The sequence below is a fragment of the Aphelocoma coerulescens genome, chromosome 2, assembly GCF_041296385.1.
Source record: "Aphelocoma coerulescens isolate FSJ_1873_10779 chromosome 2, UR_Acoe_1.0, whole genome shotgun sequence".
Classification (NCBI taxonomy): domain Eukaryota; kingdom Metazoa; phylum Chordata; class Aves; order Passeriformes; family Corvidae; genus Aphelocoma; species Aphelocoma coerulescens.
This window is the reverse complement of record NC_091015.1, coordinates 41,626,377-41,645,690: the sequence shown is the minus strand read 5'-3', so window position 1 is coordinate 41,645,690 and position 19,314 is coordinate 41,626,377. Positions and strand designations below refer to the sequence as shown.

The 19,314-nt window shown below is 41.3% G+C and overlaps 1 protein-coding gene across 5 annotated transcripts in view; it reads left to right on the top strand.

Annotated features, from left to right (window-relative positions):
- Positions 1-1,001: 1,001 nt before the first annotated feature.
- Positions 1,002-19,314, top strand: part of OSBPL3 (oxysterol binding protein like 3) — an 87,878-nt gene continuing 69,565 nt past the window's right edge. For 2 of the 5 annotated variants that reach the window (XM_069007139.1, XM_069007134.1), the window contains exon 1: positions 1,002-1,208. The gene's annotated coding sequence lies outside the window, so the exon portion shown is untranslated. Of the gene's footprint in view, positions 1,209-1,589; positions 1,688-5,059; positions 5,141-9,560; positions 9,584-19,314 lie in introns of those variants that run through there. The other 3 variants (XM_069007135.1, XM_069007136.1, XM_069007137.1) reach the window with 3 other exon arrangements.

Genomic DNA, 19,314 nt, shown 5'->3' with positions numbered 1-19,314 from the left:
TCCTAACTTTTGGGATGTCATTTAAGCTTGCTTTTCCAAATGCATCTGCTCTTTTTTAATGCTGTATGAATGGTATAGAGGAAGAAAAGGGTTTCTGTTTCCCTCCCGTCGAGAAAAACACCAAGTTCTAAATGGAATTGAGAAGCAGCTGATCAGTTTTGGGCATATGAGTTTGAGTAAAGAAACCGGGTTGGTTCTTCCCGCCTCCCTCCGATTCTCCTAAGTGTGGATTAAATCGCACTTTGTAAGTAAAAACGGTGTGAATTGTGTGCCAGGTCACATCCCGTCTACCTCCTCGCAAGCAGTAACAATTTCTGAAAGATTTAGTGCACACATTCAGGGTTCACGGAAGCCGTCCAGCGTGCTTCTAACGGCTTGGATCTAACTTGTCATTCAGGTTGTTTATTTTTAAATAAGGTCCAGAGGAACACGATAATTTTAGGATGCCGGTGCGGGGTGGGGGTAGGGGGGGAAGGCGGAGAGGGGTGGTTCTCCCACGGAGGAGCTCTTCCCGAGGCGGATGGCGAGGACGGGAGCGGGAAGCGCTCCTCGTGAGCGGGAAGTGATGCCCTCAGGCTGCTATGGATGCGGCGATCCCCCGACAAACCCTCTCCGCCGGCGCCCTCTCGCACTTCGCCCCTGCGGCGCGGGAAGCCGCGCCCTCGGGACCAGCCATCGCTCCCGAGGCTCCCTCAGGGCCGCTGCAGGATTAGCTCCGTGCCTGCCCTGCCGTGCCGTGCCGTGCCGTGCCGTGCCGTGCCCGCAGTCCGCCCTGCCCCAACCGCTTAAGGCCGGCTCGGGGGCTCAGCTCCGGCTTAGCGCGGGGCTCCTGTCCCCGCGTCCCCTCGGGGACCGCTCCCACCTGTCCGGGGCGCTGCCCGTGACGTCATGGAAACACCCCTTCCCCCGCCCCGGCGGCCGGGGAGGCGGGCGGCAGCGGCGGCTCCGGGCGGCGGCGGGGCGGGGGCAGCGGAGGCTCCTCCCGTTGGCCGGCGCGGCCGTCAGTCGAGCGCGGCGGTCCCGCCGCCGGTCCCGCTCGTGGGTGCTCCCCGGCAGCCGGAGCGAGCACTCCGCCCGGACCGGCCCTTTATGCTGGCGGCTGTTGCTCCTGCCAGACTCCCTCCTCCCTCCCTCGCTCCTCCCTGCGGGGCGCCGCTGCCCGGGAGCCATGGCGGGGGCGCCCGGCGGGCCGTAGGTGTGGAGCTCAGGTGGGTGTCCGCCCTAGGGATGGGACGGGGCGGGCCGGCGGGGCGCAGCCTGGCGGGGCTGGCGGCGGTGGCCGCTGCCCTCGCTGGAGCGCGGCGCCGGGCCGGGGGTCCGCGGGACGGGACGGGCCGGGGGGCGGCAGCCGGCGAACTCGGCACGCGAGAAAAGTGGCGTTTTGGCCCCCAGAAAGCGCCTTTCTCGCCCGACTGGCAGCGAGGGCGCCCACGGGTGCCGGCCGGGGCGCGGGCGGGCGGGCGGGCGGCTGCTGCCGGTGCAGCGCCTTATCCCGCCTGCCCCACGGAGTTCCCTCCAGCCTTCTCCTGCGGCCCTCGGGGCCCCCGGCCGCGCTGTCACAGCCCCTCGGGGCTGTTCCGGAGCGACAGCCAACTTAGACACCTTCCCTGCCCTGGGAGGGTGCTGCCGAGGGGTTTATTTGACTGCCGGTGCGCTCCATGTGGCTCCGAGACGGAGCGAATTCCAGGTAAATGTGACACACCGGGCAGCCGCTGCCCCGGGCGGGGGCTGGAGCAGCTCTCCCCGCTGCTGCGGGCTCTGGGGAATCGCCCGGCAGCTGGCTGGCTGGCTGTGAAATGAAACTTCAGAAATTTTGGGCGTGTTTGCAAAGCCGTTGATCTCTGCTCAATCTGTGGTTCTCTGTGCTCTTGTAAAATAAAGATGAAAAAAAAGTCACTATTATTATTATTTTTACTTCTTGCTTTTATCTTTAAGAAAATAGGTTAATTAAACCCAGCTTGTTTCCAGGTTGATTTAATTTCCATTTGAGGCAATATTGCCTCAATTTGAGGCAATTTCCAATTAGGCAATATGAGCTTAAAAATACCCTATTATTTGAAAACTGTTTGGTGTAAAGTTCAGTGGCAGTGAAGTACTCTTCACTGATACTGTTTTATTTTTACTAGGAGGATATCTGGAGTAGGTAGAGAAAAGGGCATTTAATAAATGTAAGGTAATTTTCTGCCTTATGTTTTTGTCCTAGGCCGCTAATGATGGTAACAATGTTCTTCTCTCTGTTTTCTTGAGAAGGGACAAAGGGAACAGTTGCTTCATCCCTTGACTTTCATTGATTAATCATAGAGTACCGAGTGTTTCACTCATAGAGTTCAGAGTGTTTCACTCTACTTAATTTCAACAGAGCTTGTAAGTCCGGTTTGGGTATTTAAAGCATGTGTTTTCACGGATATTTTCTGTAAAGCCATGGGTAGCAAGAGCCTTAATTTCCATGAGCTTTGTTTTTTGTTGTTTAAAATCTTTTTAAAAAGATATCTTTAAATAATACTCCCCAGTCTGCACTACCAATAGATTAAGCTAACTAGTTTTCCTTTGTGGCTCCTATCCGTTTTCAAAACAACAGCACTCACAAGTCTTGATTCTTTTCTCTTTACTCTCATGTTGCCTTTCCCACACATTGCATTAGGCCCACTTATGTCCTCTCTCTTATAATTTTATATCGTATCTGGGTTTGTGTGCAGGAAAGATGGGAGGGGACTTTTAGGTGTTGGAGATGTTCTCTGTGTGTGCACTGAACAGTTGTGGTTGTGCTGAAATTATTAGTGTGTTCACCAAGGACAGGAAATGATGGTAAGACTCAGCTGGAGTCTGCCTGTTGCAACACTCTATGTGTGGCTAGCTCATCCACTGTTGCACATGTGAGTACACTGTATTTTATGCAAAAGCCTTATTTGGTTATTTAAGTAGATGTGTATACATTGTTGTAAAGAATTGGGTCTTGTTCAAACCACATCTATTATAAACAGATGCTTAATTCAGTCATCTTAATTCCCGCATTTGTTGCATTCTCTACATCTTGTTACATACTGAGGAGAAAACAGTCAAACGTGGCATTTCCTGGACCTTATGGTTTCTGATTGTAAAACTTAGTTTTCAGTTCCTACAAATGGTGCTCTTAGCTACCAAATGAGAAAAGCCTCTCTAAAGAAAAGTTAATTCAGATCTAAAGTGCTAATATATTTTAGGTTTAAATTGGAGTTGCTGCAAAGTGCACTTCAAAACCATGCAGTGATGAACAAGCCAGCAGAATGAGTATGTTAGTGTGCATGGAGTACTTTAACATGTCAGAAGCAGTGTAGTATCTGTATCAGCATATTTTGATCTTACTAAATTTAATGTACTTCGGTTCAGTTAAGATTTGACTTACCAAAGTAGCAAAGTTTTGCTGGTAAAAGGCTAGGGTATAGATACTATGATACACCACTACTAAGGTACCAAAGAAACTTCTAGGAGAATCTAACTGCTTTTTTTCTGTATCAAGTTTCAGATAACAGGATGCAGATACACTGAGATCTGACAAACAACTCTCTAGACCGGGACTAATATGCTACCAAATTTACCCTGCTCTGCTCTTTGAGATGCTGGATTTGCATGTCTGTCTTCTGCATTAGTGATTATGTTCAAACATTTTACTTTGGGGGGCAGACACTGTTTTTAGGCTCCTGCAGCTGTCACTTGTGCTATGTCCTTGAATACTGTGCCTTGAAATACATATTTCTTTGCTCTAGTTTCTCATTTATCTGAAGGACCCAGAGGTTTTGTGTATTTTATAGTTCTGTCCTATTGTGGATACTTGACTTTATTCTGCTAACATTAAATACATCTCCCCCACGTTAATGTCCAATTACCTTAGAGAGAAGTTTTCTGTCTGCCTTCAAGGCTGAGTGATGTGGGTGTTGATGCTAATGACTATGATAGCCTAGGTGAAGTTGTAGGCATAATAGCTAAGAAAAGCACAGCTCTGGGTCTATACCCTGGGAGGCAGGATGTCTGTAACTTCTCCTTTCTATCTGTTTTAGCTTGTTACTCATGCAGAGTTCTTGAAGACGCTTGTGGCTTTCACATATGGTATATGTTCGGAAATAGATTCTATTATATATGAAGTTATGACATGAATGAACAGCGTTGGGGTTTTGGAGCTCTGTCAACATGAAGCTCAGGCACATTGTTGCAAGTCATTTTAAACATTTGAAAATAAAGTTGAGGACAGCCTCAGCTGCAGAAGAAAACAGATCTTGAACAAATTCTTTCTGATTTTCTGTATTCAGCTGTTGCAACTGAGAATTATTAACTGATCAGAGCTGTTGTGGCTGCTGGATTTGTTTGTTTGGGGCTTTTTGTTTTGTTTTGCTTTTTCTAAAATACAAATTCAATGGCAATTCTGGTACCTGCCTCGCTACTAAAAGCAGTGAGGACTCTAGAAATGCTATCTGAAACCGAGAAATGTACTTGGCCATTGCAGCTCAGCCTCTACTGTCGTGCCTGTCTGGTGTGCCTGACTCAGTGCAAGCTCCTTAGGGTAGAAGTCACGTGTTGGTGTGTGCCACTGAGCACAGCAGAGCCTAATCCTATTTCAGTGTCTGGGCACTCCATGATGTTAACCATGAAAGTAAAGAAATAGAGTTGAGCTGCTTTCAATCTGGCAGGTGCTGAGCAGTTTTTGTAATGTCTGTTTGGTAGTGATTCTCAGTCTTTGGATGCAGGCTATTCTAGACACACCTCTTGAATAGTTTTCTGTAGAAAATATGTACTGATAAGCAAGACTTGACAGGAATCCCTGTTATGTGCAACAGGAGGAGCAAATAGGAGAGAGAACTGACTTTCACTGACCTCTAAGCCCCAAGCTGAAGTAGTGCATTGAGAATTGCTATGTGCATCTAGCTCTTAGAGATATCTCTAAACTAAATAATTGTATGTCTGGCTGTGAGACAGACATCCTGACATAAAGATAGTGGCTGCCTAATAGCATCTGGTAAGTCACAGGAGGAAGGCTGCAGATAGGATGCTTTATGTGTCTCTGTTGTTTTCCAGATTTGTAACAGTTTAGACCGAATGTGAAAACTCTTCCTTTGAAGTCATTGAAAAGCATGCTAGGCTAGCTCTGCATTCCTTGTCCAGCCATAAGGTGTGTATATGTCTGTCATTTTAGACTTCTTGCTTTCAAGTTCAGTTGTTAAACTATGAGTACTTGAACTTAACATTTCCTCTCTAGTCTTTAAGTTGTGGGGGTTTGATGCCTGATTCATTTTAGGTTGGCAAACACAGCTGCTGCCATGTCAACACTTAATTATTTCCTTCTGCATATTTTCTTTGGCACTTATGTTACCATGGGTGTGCAAACAAGTCTCCCTTTCCTCTGCTTTCCAATGTAATGCATAGATTGAGAATTAAGAAGATTTTTCTTTTGATTCATCTTTACGTGTTAGCAACTTTTTAAGTCGTCTTCAGATTTTTTTCTGTTTGCTGGTTGTACTTAAACCTTAAAAAAATCTCAGCAAGACCATGGTAATATGTGGTGCTACAGTTGTCATGCAGCACTTGTATGTAATTGCTGTGCAGTAACAATACAAAGTAGTAAAGGTGAGAAACTCATCCTTGTTTGTAAGTGTTTCTAACTATTCTGTGTTTACTGTAGTGGTATATTTTTAATTTCAGTGATGACTTTTTTTATTATCATTAGAAAAAAAAAGTAGTTTGCGGCTTTCTGGCCATTCTGTGTATCCTCTGATGAATGTGTATCCTCTGATGAATGTTTTCAGGGTAGAAATTGCAAGGATTTCCCTTACTGAATGCAGTCATACTTTTCTCCCATCTTAATTCCAGCCAATTCTGTTATTATGGCTCATGATGATACTGCAAAGAGTGTTATCACAACTGTAATCTCCTATCTCTTGTGCCAGTCACTTAGGTCACTTTTAGGTCACTTCTCTCTTATCTGATGCTACTTATTCTCATAGTTCTGGAGGCTTTTCCTAGTCACAGTGTACACATTTTTTACTGTTCCAGTTTGTCTGTTCCACTTTCACGTAGTTGTTGGTGAAAAGGAATGAAGCTCCTGGTGTTAATGGTTCTGATAAGGAGCAGCTGTGTGGATATACTCCATTTGCTTCACATGTATACTCTGCCCAGAGAGTAGCTGAAACCCCTGAAGAGACAATTTCTGAACAGCCTGGCAATCAGCAAAAGAACCATGTGTGCGGGACACTTTATCCTTCTCGGTGCACAAGCCCATCTGTGTCACTGTTAATTCTGCTTGTTACAGAAGGTTAAGTCCTGCCCTTCAAGTTTTCATGTGAGTAGAGTAGGATGTAGGTCTCTGGTACTACTTTCTTCCATCTTGCCAGTCACACATGTTAAAAACATTTTGTTGCAATGTCTCCCTCTTCTCCAAGATAATTGCTTTGTCAGTGTGCCTAGAAAAATAGCCTTGAGGAGGGATAGAGTTACTTCATGCTCATAGTTGCTGAAGTGAAATGTACAGTTCTTATTTTTACAGAACTTCTTCTGTCCTGTCTGCAGTGACAACATATGATTTTGAGACCAGTCTTGCTGTTATTGTCAAAAAGGTTCTGGTGCTACCTCAGGCTGTGAGCCATAACTGTGGCATCTGCCCTGAATATGATGTGGAATGCATCTTGCTCATACTGGCAGCTGAGACTACATTTGCTGTAACTCTGCTGCCAGAAAAGAAGTTTGTTTAATAGTCTGATAAAGGACTGTATTCTGAAGGAGAGTGAATGATTCTATTATTTTTCAGTACCTCATGCTTGTGACAAATACAGGTGCTGAGATTCCCGACACAAAACTCTGACAGCATAAAATCTGAATTTAAGAGCAATTTATGATGGCAGGAAGGAAGTTTCACTATGAATGTGATTCACTCCCTGACAGTCTCGTATACCTTAAAAAAAGAAACAGCAAGTGTCTGTTAATCTTCTGTGGTAGTGCTTGACTGATTTAGAATAACAATGTGTAAATCATCAGTAGCAACAGTGATCCTGAAGACAGGTGACTGATTATTGTCTGTGTATTTGGGAGCAGATGAAGCGAGCTCCAAAGGATATTGGCTACTGACTCTCTGCTAGTTTAGGATGACTGCGGTTGGGAGTTTGTGGTGGCTTTCTCAGGTTCACTCCCTGATACCTTGCTGCTTGCCAAAGGAAGGCAGGCTGGTACTTGCTGAGAGATGCCTTTCTGCAGTTTGGTAGCTGTGTGGGATTTTCCCCCTCAGCTGGATGTATCTGTGCTTGTGCAGCATAGAGACACGTGAGCTCTCATTTCATGGGAACTGTGCAGCCATTTAGGTAGCAGGTCCACCTTTTTAGCAATGACTTCACCACCTCAAAAAGAAGGTAGGCCACCTTGAATGCATTTGGGGCTCCTATTTGGAGCTGACATTTTTTGCTAAAATATTGAAGGTATTTGCTTTTTAAATAAGCAGTATTGGAATAAAGAAACAAAAGAGAACAAAAAAATGAATAGGTGTTAAGACTATGCCTGAAGAGAAGACTTCTCCCTAACTTTTTATTTTGCTAATAATAATTAATAGGACTCTGTGGTCTTCCTTGGAAACTTGTCAGAACTCCATTTTACTTGCTGTTACTGCTAAATCACTAAATCACAGGGTTAGCTGAATCACTCAGAACAGCCATGTTTAGTTTCCTTAAAAGATAACATTCTGATAATGGTTTTGTCACTTGTTAAGATATGTGAGAGGACCAGAGAGAATGGGCATTGGAACAGGGGAGGTTCCATCTGAATAGCAGAAAGCTTTTGTTTCACTGAGAGGGTGAATGAGCACTGGCACAGGTTACCCAGAGAAGATGGGGTCTCCCTCCTTGGAGATACTCAAAAGCTGTCTGGATGTGGTCCTGGGTGACCCATTCCAGGTGATTCTGCTTGTGTGGGGGGATTGAACCCGATACCCTCCAACTGGGGGGTCCCTTCTAACTTGAACCATTCTGTGATAATTTTACTAGGGTATTTTTAAATGTGGTGTAGTGCAGTTCTGCTCTTCAAAATCTTAGATGAACAAATTAATTTTGAAAAGCCAGACAGAGTCTTGGTGTTTCTGGTCTTGCCTGGGCCTCAATGAAGTTAATAAGTAACCTTGTGGTTGGGATACAGGTCATCTCTCATACAACAGGGTGCAACCATTGTTGGAGTAGGCTTCCTGTGGAGGATTGGTGGTGTCTGAGAGAATTTGAGTTTTGGAAAGGACTAGAACTACCGGGGTGTTCTAATTTGCATGACACTGAAGTTGAATAATGGCAATATGTATATGAAGAGAGGAGAATTTGGGCTAGATCTAGTCCTGTTATTGAAGTCTAGTAACAACCATGTTAGGAAAGACAAGTTAATATTTCTTGTTTGCTTTCTGATTAAAGTCAAACAATGGAAGGAAAAGAGTTTAGGTGTTGGTCTACAGGACTTTTTCATGTCTTGGCAAGAAAGATCCTGGTTTTTAAGATGTGTATTCAGTGGGTGTGGTCTTACTAGTGCCAACAAATACTGTTAAGTGAATAGAATTATGGACAACAAAGATGTATCATGGAGCCGTTTGCCTACAACTGTGGTATCTGCACCACTTCTAGGCAGAGAAGGCAGCCAGCTTGGTTTAGATTTCAGGAAAATTTCTGTGCCGAAAATATCCAGCTGAAGTATTATGACGGATTCTTGTCTTCCTTAACTGAATGGTACGGATATTGTTTTACTGAGTGATCTAGGAAGTTAACAATTCATATTTCTTACACTACTGCCACAGCTGCTGAAATTCAGGAAGTATAAAACACATTCATTCTTTCCTGTTGTTTAAATAAAAAGTTATATCAGTGAGTTCAGTCGCAGATTTCTTATTGTCTTTCAAATCCACCAATTTCAACTGTAAGACCACAAGCACTCAAAATTATAACTTTATAAACCTTAGTTTTGTAAGGCTCACTTATTAAATATCTTCCAGTGCTTAGATAATATAAAATTGGTAAGGGAGGAGGACTTGCCGAGGTAGGGAAGTGTTTCTGTGCATAGTCAGTTCTTGTCTTTTAGCTGATACCCAGTTTGTTTTGTTGAAACAAGCTTTTTTAACATCCTATTTCTTAGAATAAGAATACAAATGCATAGCTGAAATAATGCTTTTTCACTCACTGAATAAATAGGGAACTTCATTTCAGATTCAGAGATAAGAGGTTAGAATTTTCCACAGGATGGCTGAATCATAAGTCTTCTTTCCACACACATGGATGCAATTTTACGGCTTATTTTCCTATGTATAATACTACATTGTACTTTACTACTAGAAGTTCAGCAGGATTGACACTTGCACTTGAAAATCAACAGCACAGCCATTGCCAGGCTAGCACTTTTGCTGTGACACCTGCTGTTTGTTTGCTTGTTTTTGAAAGAAGAAAAAAAAAATTAATGTGAGGCTTTGACAAAAATGGCATATTTGATAAGTGTGGTTTATGAATTCTTTTTTTCCTTTATTGCTGGAACACTTAAGTGTTCAATATCACTCTCTTCTGCCATGTCATGTGCGTGCAGTTGTTGGTGTACTGAAGATCCCTTGCAGGTAATATTACATTTTAAAAGATCAAATTTCAGGTAAGGGGACACCATTGAGTATTTTTAAATGCATACAAGTAATTGTTTTCACCAGAAAAGTTTAATAATCTGCTTTTAGTCCTAGTTGATTACTTTAATAAGCTGAGCAAGGAAAATGCAACTTCCCATTTATTTCTGGCTGTATTGTCAGCCATCTCTATTTTTAAAGAAGTGGTTTTCTTAATTTCGTAGTAATTAGGTGGTAGAACAGTGGCTGTATTTCAGTGACATCAAGTCACTGTTCTCATTTTAGGAAAGGTTTGTGGTCATAACAGCTTCCTAGTTGAAGAGGCTTGGGAAATCTTGGTTTCTGGGGCACAGCTTGCATTTGAAAACATTGGTGTTTTCCTAACTGTGGATGTTGACATTCCAGGCATGATAGTTCTCATTGAACCACCAAGCATTCCTTGTCAAGTGAGTTCACATTATTTACTTTAATATGACTAGAATGCATGGTTAGCATAAACAGGCCCTTCTATTGAGTGCAGGATGAGAGTTGTTTGCTTCTGGCTTGCTCAAATTTAAATAGTAGTCCAGTCTCCAGAGCCCTTCTACAAAAGGATCATCTTTGCTTGCTGTTAAGTGAATTTTATGTTCTAAGTTAAAAAAAAAGTTTGTCTCTTGACTGGTAGAAAGGTGCAATGCCTATCTCACTGTGGCCTGTCTCCCAGCACTCAACATCTTGCAGAACTAGAATTCTTGAGGGATTTTCTTTCTAAGTATCATTGCTCAACATTCTGCAAGTGCATTGCAACTTGATCTACCTTGTGATGGCTTACTTAAGAAGAGAGATGGTATAGGCTGTGCATTTGTTGTACATTAATTTATTGATAAAATCGTATCTTTTTTAGTAGCCCAGCATAATGCACTTAGAGCTGAGAGGAAGGGTGATATTTGGTAATGGAACTAGGGATGAAGGGCTGGAAAACAGGATTTTGTATTTTTTTCCTATATATTAATGGACAAAACTTAAATTCTCTTTTTATTCTGGTTTACCAAACTGTTTTTTTACTTACTGGTGGGTTTTCTTGGCCCTTGAAAATCATGAGGGTGTTTTGAGTAAATACAGCCAAGTCAGCTTATGAAGCTGTTTTACCCAGTCTGTGAATGCCACTGACACATTTGCATGCAAAAATGCTTTGTGAAATGTAGGAGGAGTGCAAACAAAAATTGCAAGGCATAGATGGGTTAGATTTGTGCTCGGATTGACTTTGAAGAAGGGAATTGTTCTGATCTCCTACTTCCTCCTTGCACTGAGTTTCTGAAGTGCTTGTTTCTCTGTGTCTGAGTCCCAGAACTCTGGGGACCGTAGTTGTCTTTGGAAAGGCAAGGACATGCAAAGCATTGACATCAAATAAAGAAGAAAATATGTGTAACTTTCATTGTCAAAATTGATGTAATTGAAGCTACCTATGACTGGTAGCCTAAACATAAATTCTGAAAAGTACCATTTCTTTGATCTGCCCCTTTTAAAAATTATAGTCCTTTAAAAAAGACCCATAAAGACACACAAACTTTGCACAGAAGAAATACATGTAAGCAAGTAAAGCTTAAGTAATTTCTTTTTATTAATGGAAACCTAAGAGTATTAAGGCAAGGTCAGTTTGCAGCCCAGATTAGATCAGCGATAATAACATTGGCAAGTGGTATATAGACTTCCTTGCTGAAGGTGGCTGTACTGACACATAACATGACTGGAAGAAAGTTCCTGGATTCTCATGCTCAGTATTTGCTGCAGTCAATGCATTTGAATTTGCCCTTTTGTAAAGTTACCAAGCATCATCTTAAAATAGTCAAAGCTTGTCTCATTAACAAATTATTTTAAAGCTTAAGTGTTTGGGCTACAACTTTATTCCAGGATTCTGGCTAAATGTACCTACAACCAGTTTGTATGCCCACCCGGAAAAAAATTGGTATTTTCTCTCGGTATTTATAAGAGCATTTGCAACCTTTGTAAAGGGGGTTTCTCTCTGTTCATGTAAGGGAGACTCTCTTTCCTCCAGTCAGTTTAGGAGACTTGAATTTAGACTTGCAGAGATGCAGGGAATCTTGTGATATGACTGATTAGGTAAGCTCATGGTTTTCATTTCAGGACAATATTATGCTGTCAATCTTCCTTGCATAAACTTATATATATATATCTCACCTGTGTCTTAGGTGCTATTTTTTTATTTCCTGACCAGATTAGATACTGGCAGTGCTTTTTTTTTTTATGCTTCCCTATCTGGCTCTGTAGGAAATGCCTTAATTTATGTCACGGGTAGGTCTTTTCTCTTTTCATACCTTCAGCAGTTTGGTGATGAGTTCATCAGCCATGTACTCCATGCATGTGAGTACCTTCCTCTCCTTGGTCACTTCCCCCTGTCACAGCAGAACTTCTGCTTGTCTTACTCCTTGGATCCTGACCTTGCCTCTAGGGCTGATGAACTGCATTTCCTGTCACTGCTTCTGTTCATGTGGTTCCTCTCCCCTTGTGTCCTAGTTGTTCAGTGCATCAGACGTGCCTCTATACATTTGTCAGCAGCAACTTTTAGTAGACACCTCAATTCCCCTGCCAGTAGTAGGACTGTTAAATAAAACTTAACCCCAAGATAATTCTTGGCAACTTCTTCTGGTGATCCGTGTCCAGCCTCATAATTTTTTACTGTCTGTGCCCAGTCACTTAGTCACTTTGCTTTCTACTACCAAATAAGATCATTACCAACTTTTTTTAATGCAGCTGTTGTTGGGTCCAGATGAGATCTAAGATTTCTCCTATTTTTAATTTTTTGTAAAAAGCTGCTCTGTTACTATTGAGTGCATGGTACTGATTGTAGTAGGGCTGATTTCTTTTTGCTTTTTTCCCCTCAGCTTCAACTCTAAAGACAGGTGTTCTGTTTGCTCTTCTGCCATCATGGAGTATCTCCAGCAGGGCTTTTTTTGTCTACTTTAGAAATATAGATTATAGGTTTTAAATAATTTTATTGGCTAGAGGTGAAGTTGACACAATAGCTTGAGAATACATGAAAGCTTTATTTGCAACTCTATGTACAATTTAATCTGCCTTTTTTTTTGCAGAGCTCTGTAGTGGTTTCCTCTGTTTTTCTTCACGCATGCTCAAGAAGATGTTACTTTTAATTCCATGCTGGGTTTGGTAGTTTCCAGTTCTGTTTCATAATAGACATCCTATCTTTGTTTCTTTACTAAGAAATTTTCACTTCCATGTTACTACTCCACATAGTTTCTATGAGTTATTGAAGAACTTTGTTTTTAATATCTTTTAAATCAAATTTTTTTTAAAGCTATAACATTTTTCCTGTACTTTAACATCTGAGATGCAACTTCTTTAATCATTTTCTCTGCCTTTTGGGAGGTGTGGTGAAGCGCTTATCTAGTTGGGCCTATTTCATCTTTCAAGTTATCTACTGCATGCTGCATCCCATGAGGCATTTCCAGATTGGTTTATGCACACTTAATGAAGCAGCAACTCAGCATTTTCAATTTAGAGAGTCTGAACTCCTCGCTCTACCTGACTACTTAAACTTCGTATCAGTCAGAAGTTAATCTCATGAAATGCCCAACTCACTGGGATATTTTTTTATTCTAATAAAATAAAATCTGTAACAAGGCTGGTTTCTTTGAATCTACTGCAGACTCTGAACAAGGCTGTCCTTTTTAAGTGGTTGGTTTTGGTTTGGTGTTTTTTTTTTTTATTTTTTTGACTCAATCAGATTCTGTTAGTTCTTTTGCAGTGCTGTGTTTGGGGTGGTTTTTTTTTTAAATGTATCACAATTCTAAGTGGTGTATATTTGAACCATCCCTACCTTTATGGGCTTTCTTTGAATAGCATGTGCATTTTACTATGTGTTGTAGCCACTAAGATGCTGTTGTCCCCATGATATTTAATCTTGTATTTAATCAAATTCATTAGTTTTGTAGTGGAGGCTTCTGTTTGTAAGTACACAAATACTTTAGAATGTTTTATCTTGTCATGCCTGTTCAGACTACTTGTCTGCCAGAACACTATTCTAATCTGTGTTAGGACTTTCAGCCCTTTATCAAGCAATCAGAGATAAGAGTCCTTCTTGGTCACATTCTCATTTTCCTTTACTTGTGCATCGAGGTTGGAGGTTTTGTGGGTGCCCAACAACTCTCACTTCTCACTTTCATCTGTAAATCCCTCCCTGGGTGTGTCACCTTGTCCTTCATGGTCAGTGTCCTTGTCTCATAACTGAGAGTCCTTGAGCAGGAGAGTGATGCTGAATGACTCTGAAATGCTGTAATATTTCACCCATCTTTCTCTCTCCTCATCATTTTAATGCATCTTTATCAAGTCACTTGAGATATACTGGATCAATTGTTTGAAGTCCTGCCATATAAATAATCTCTAGAGTCTGTCCCCCTTCCTTAAGTAACCTTGAACACCCAGATAGAATAGAGCTTTGAATCAGCAGGGAAATACATAAAGTGCAAGGGAGAAGGGGAAGGCCAATATATGTGAAACTGTTCACTTAAATGTGACCTTATATATTTTATAAACATAAAAAAGCTTTCAAGTTGCATTTATGTGAATAGACATAATTAACTGAAAATATTTGTGTCATTTTCTTTCAGTCACAAATACAGTAGTTGCTGTTGCCAAGGTTTATCAACAGCTATTGCTATAGCTAAGGCATATTTGCAGGTCATCATACGTAGAGAAAAACATCTGGTAAAGAAATAGATTCTGGAATTTATAGGCATCTTGACTGATCACATCTATTTGGGTTTTTTTTTGTCCAAGAAAATGTCTTTGAATAAACTTACTGTGATAAGGTTGAAGCTTCTGCAGGATGGTATTTATTTATTCTGGTGGGTGTTATGTATTTACTCTGATGGATCTTGTTGTTTTAACATAATTGCTTTAGAATTAATGCTTCCGTGACAGTTTTGTGACTATTTAGGCCACAATTGTCCTGACCTGAGGCTGATAATGCTTTTTTTTTTTTTTTTGTGGGTTTCTTCACATGTGACTCTTAAAAGGGGAAGGAGTTACACTGTAGATGTTCTAATTTTGGAGAGGAGAGCAAAATCTCTTCAGTATTACAGATGACAAGAAAACAAATTACCTTTTTCTGGTATCCTTTCTCTCCTGCTAATCCCCAGATCCAGATTTAGTAGCACTATGTGTCCACAGTAGCTGCGTGCTTCCTTTCTGGTCTGATGCTGCGGTTGCGTTGGTGGATCCCCACTGTTCTTCCCTCCTTCCGCTTGTGTGGGTTTTACTGCTGATTTCTTAAAAGGCAGCATGTGGTGAGTCTCTACTCACTGCACCTTACATGGTGATTTCAGATGTGGGGAGAGGGTGAGAGGCTGTTTGGTGCTCGGGACTTGTGCAGCCCTGGCTGACAGGCTGCCTGCCCTGCCTCTGCCTGGTTGCTGCTGCCTGAGAGCAGAACAGCTCAACTCGGAAGGAAGAGCCCTGTGGAGTTCTGGGGCTCCGAGCTCTGATTCATGACAGCTAACACACAGCTGTAAGACTATATTTCTCCATATACATGGATGATGTTTTGTACATTTTGCAGGTTTTTTTAAACCTCATTTGTTCTAAGGAGTCTGTTGTGGTTGGCAGTGTTTTAAAATAAAAACGCATTCTGTAAGAGTAACCAGATCTAGTATACAAAGTGCCTCCAGTACTCACCCCTATTTTTGATGCTATTTATCCACACTTTGATTTGTTACTTCAGAAACAAATGGGAATGAATGTCATGATTTTGTGCTTTATCAGAAGCTGGTAAATGAAGTCTGCACCTGCACTGACAGTAGGGAGCCTTTCTGTTCTGGGGCAGCTCAGCTAGTAGTAGAGCACAGATGTCTCAATGCAGAACAGTGCATGTCAGGACGCTCACTTTAAAACCTCACGTAAGCAGTGAACAGACATAGTTCCTTTAACCTGTTTTATTCAGCCTGGTCTGCACCTCAGAAGTGGTAGTTCAGAGGGCAGAAAATCCGTGGCATACTATACTACCTTTGGTCTTGTTCAGTGCAGTAGGTACTTCTTGGCAGTCCTCCAGGCAGTGTTCCTACAGTGCTTGCACAGCCCTAACACAGGCAATTCTGGAATTTTACAGCTGAAGTGAAGGGACAGGTAATGTGGCATTTGGTGATTCATATGGTCTGGTAAATGTTTTATTTTCCATAAGTAGCATTATTCTTCTTTTCCCCACTCAGTAAAGAAGAGGAGGATGGATGAATCCAGAGAAAAAATAGTTAGATGGTGGTTTGGAGGGGAGAGAACAAAGTTTGGAGTTATGGCCTGAGGGAAAGTGGAAAGACTTGTCATTGCAGCAATGGTTACTTTTAATTTAACTCCATGGAGTGTAAAAAAACTGTGAGCGCTTTAATTACATAATGACCTCTAAAATGAAGGTGAACAGAAATGCTGAATTTGTAGAACATATTTCTAGCTGTCAGCCAGATTTTCTGAGTGAAACCCGTTATCAGCTCAGAGAGGGGAAAATGAAGCTTGCTATATGCAACTTCTTGTTACGTTTTTTGAAATCTTTATTGGGTATTAGAAGGCAGAAGAGAGAAATTTTTTCATGCCTTTATCAGAGTGCTGCAGTCTCAGCTGCTGTAGCAGGTTTGGGACCCCCTCGTGTAAGTTGTGCCAATACAGTGGCCGCAGGGAAGGGGCAGGCTGTGTATGTGTGTGCAGCGTTGCTCCTCTTCCTGCCTCAAGGTGCCCAGCGAGGTGGCACAGGAAGAAGTGTGTGGGCACCACAGCAGCTTGCTGGCAAAGACAACATCTTTGACTGGAAACACCGGGCAAACAAGATTTACAGTCTGCTAATAAAGCAGCAAAATGGCTTAGTTTGAAAAGGTGCTTCCATCACCTGCTGTAACTGGAACCAGAGTGGTGGAATGGGGAAATATCTGGTCTCTTGAAAAACAGGAGTTCTGAATGAGTGTTGGAGACTAATGTAATCATCTTAATGGTTTGCTTCCTGCTTCACTGTGGTAACGTGCCACTGTGTATGCCGGTGTGCTTTTTCTAACGAGAAGATTTTTCCCTCCTTGAAAGACAGAAAAGCTGAGGGGGAGCTGTTAAATTCTGAAAGCTATATTTAGCTGGGAGCAATTAAAGCTAGCACTGTATAATGACACTTGAGACTATCTTATCCATCAGGCAGACTGTAAGATTTTAATGTTTGGTTTCAGTCAGACTTGGCATTACTGTTACTTTTGCTTACATTCATTAAACTTTGCATTTTAGAAGATCTTTGGTGTGGGTTGTTTTAGAGAAGTTATCTGCTTTCTTACTGTTCCCACTTTGTTCCTACGTCCATTTTCAATGTCAACCCCCACAGTCCCATGTAGCTTTTGAAAGAGGTAGTTCTGCTCTACCCCCCAGTCAGCAGATGCCTGGTTTGCTCTTTTCATCATCTTTATGCTTGCAGCATGTTGGTGCAGTGAAATGACTCTGCAAACACTATGGCTAAAAATTTGGCTTTTTTCCTTTTTAGTTATTAATTGGATTAATTTTCCACTCTAATTTCACTCTGTAGTCTTGTTGCTACTGGCTTTAGTAGAACTTGCTGTGGGAATAAATAGCTAACTTTGAGAAGGGAGAAAATTGGCTGGTTCCTCCCGAAGGGCCCAGTTCTGCTTGAAGCAGACTTACACAGAATTGCTCTCTATTGCCAGACTGAGTCTTTGTTACATTCCTGGTAGGCTCTTCTGGAAATAGTTAGAAATGTGTAGCTTCCTTATGACTAGTACAGTACAAAACAGCTTAATTAATTGCTGTAGAGTTGTTAAAAGGTCAGTTATTGCATATTCATTCTTTTTTTTTCCTTGGGTACCAAATAATTAATTTTCTGTTCTGCGTTAAATGAACATCCCTCTATGATGCTCACATGAGCTATAGTCATCCACTGTGAGATATGTTTGTTGCTCATTTTATCCTTCTATTCCAGTGCATCAGGCTCTAGAATTTTTCTGATATTTGTGAGTATGTCTGTACAACTGTGGGTTACTTTATTTATTACACAGACACAAAAAAAAGAGCTATAAATCAATCAACAGTGCAGTTAAGCTGATCTGGATTTCCCAGATGATTTTAGAAGTTGTGTACCTGTATTGCAAAATAGTCAGAAACAAAATCATATGAGTGCTTCTTTATGCTCACTGGTCAGAAGAGATCCCTTGAGTTCAGTGGTTTGGGGACCAAGGGGGAACATGGAACCTTTTTCAGACCAGCAAATTGTGGAGGAAATTTCATTTTGGAAGGAGGAAAACTTGATGTCTATGCAAAAATGTGGAGAGATTGTGGAACAACAAAGGTGTCACTTGGCTTTGTACAAGTGGTTGATACAAGCCTTGGCTTCCTGAGCTGCTGTTGGCCTAAGGTGCCCAGTGAAGGATGCTTAGGTTGTGTCTCCTTATATCTGTCACTTTCCTTTAGGGTCCTTCTAGGGTCCCTGTTACTTCAATATGATATGTAATATACTCCTAGTAACTAACATAATTCTTGGTAACCTGTATCAGATATTTTTTTCCTCTGTTTTTCTTATGTTGTTCATGCAGATAATCTGCACATAGAATTAAAGGTATGAGTTTTTCAGATCTAACTTGTTGGGGGTTTTTTTTCCAAAGACTTTTTGTAAGGTTATCCTGTTGCCTTAACCATGAGAAGTTTTTAAATATATGATTAGTTGGAAGTTTCAAATGTAGAACAGCTTAATTTTTGAGTTACTGGGAAAAATGCCAGCCATAGATTTGGGAAAGTCTGAGTAATAAAATCATAAAGCTGGTTCATTGCTCAAATATGTTATTTCAGCTGCCTCTGCCCACTGTATGTTCCTACAGGCTAAAAATGTCAATAGGCTCTTATATTAATAGCTATTTTAGGACTCTAATCTTAAAAGGCAGTACAATGAAAGAACCTTAGATTAATCAAAAATATCAAAGTTAACACATCAAGTGTTCTTTCTTACTCTAGTTTAAAAAACTTCCACCCTTAATACTTAGATGATTAAAAATGTACAAGTTCATGTGTTGAATTATCCTAAACTTAAATCATGGATGTTTAAACTACAAACCAGATGGGGACAGAGGCATTTTTAGAAATTGATATAGAAGAAGCAAGAAATTGAGTGTAAATGTGAAATTCGGAGATACTAAATGTAGACAGCTAATAGGAGAAGGCAAAAGTATAGCTCAAAACTCTTGAGTTGACAACAGAGAAGAATTTCCTTTTTCCTTGGAAAATATGCTAACACTGTAAGAATAATACTAAATAAGGGCAGTAATGTCAATTCAAGAAATGCAGAAGAATTTAATTTCATTACTGAATTAAAGCTGTAGTCTGTGACAGTATGTAGAAATAATAGCTAAGAAAAAGTTAAATGGTAACAGTAATGGAGATTCAAAACTTACCACAAGTAATTAGAGGAATTCTCTGTTTCTCATACTGATTTTGAAGAAAGATCAGGAAAGCCTCAGAGCAATGGAGAAAGCTGAACAATGTGCTAGTTTTTACAAACAGTATGTGGTGCTCAGACACTGGTTTGTCTGGGGCTAATTGACTGCAGACTTTTGGGAAATTTATTGTCAAGCTGATGTGGGAACTGACTTGGTGCAATAGAAATTCAAATCTAATAATTTGAATGAAGGACCATGCAGTCCATGAATATAAAGGCATACTAAACCATTGTTCCTTTTTAGCTCAAATGGAGC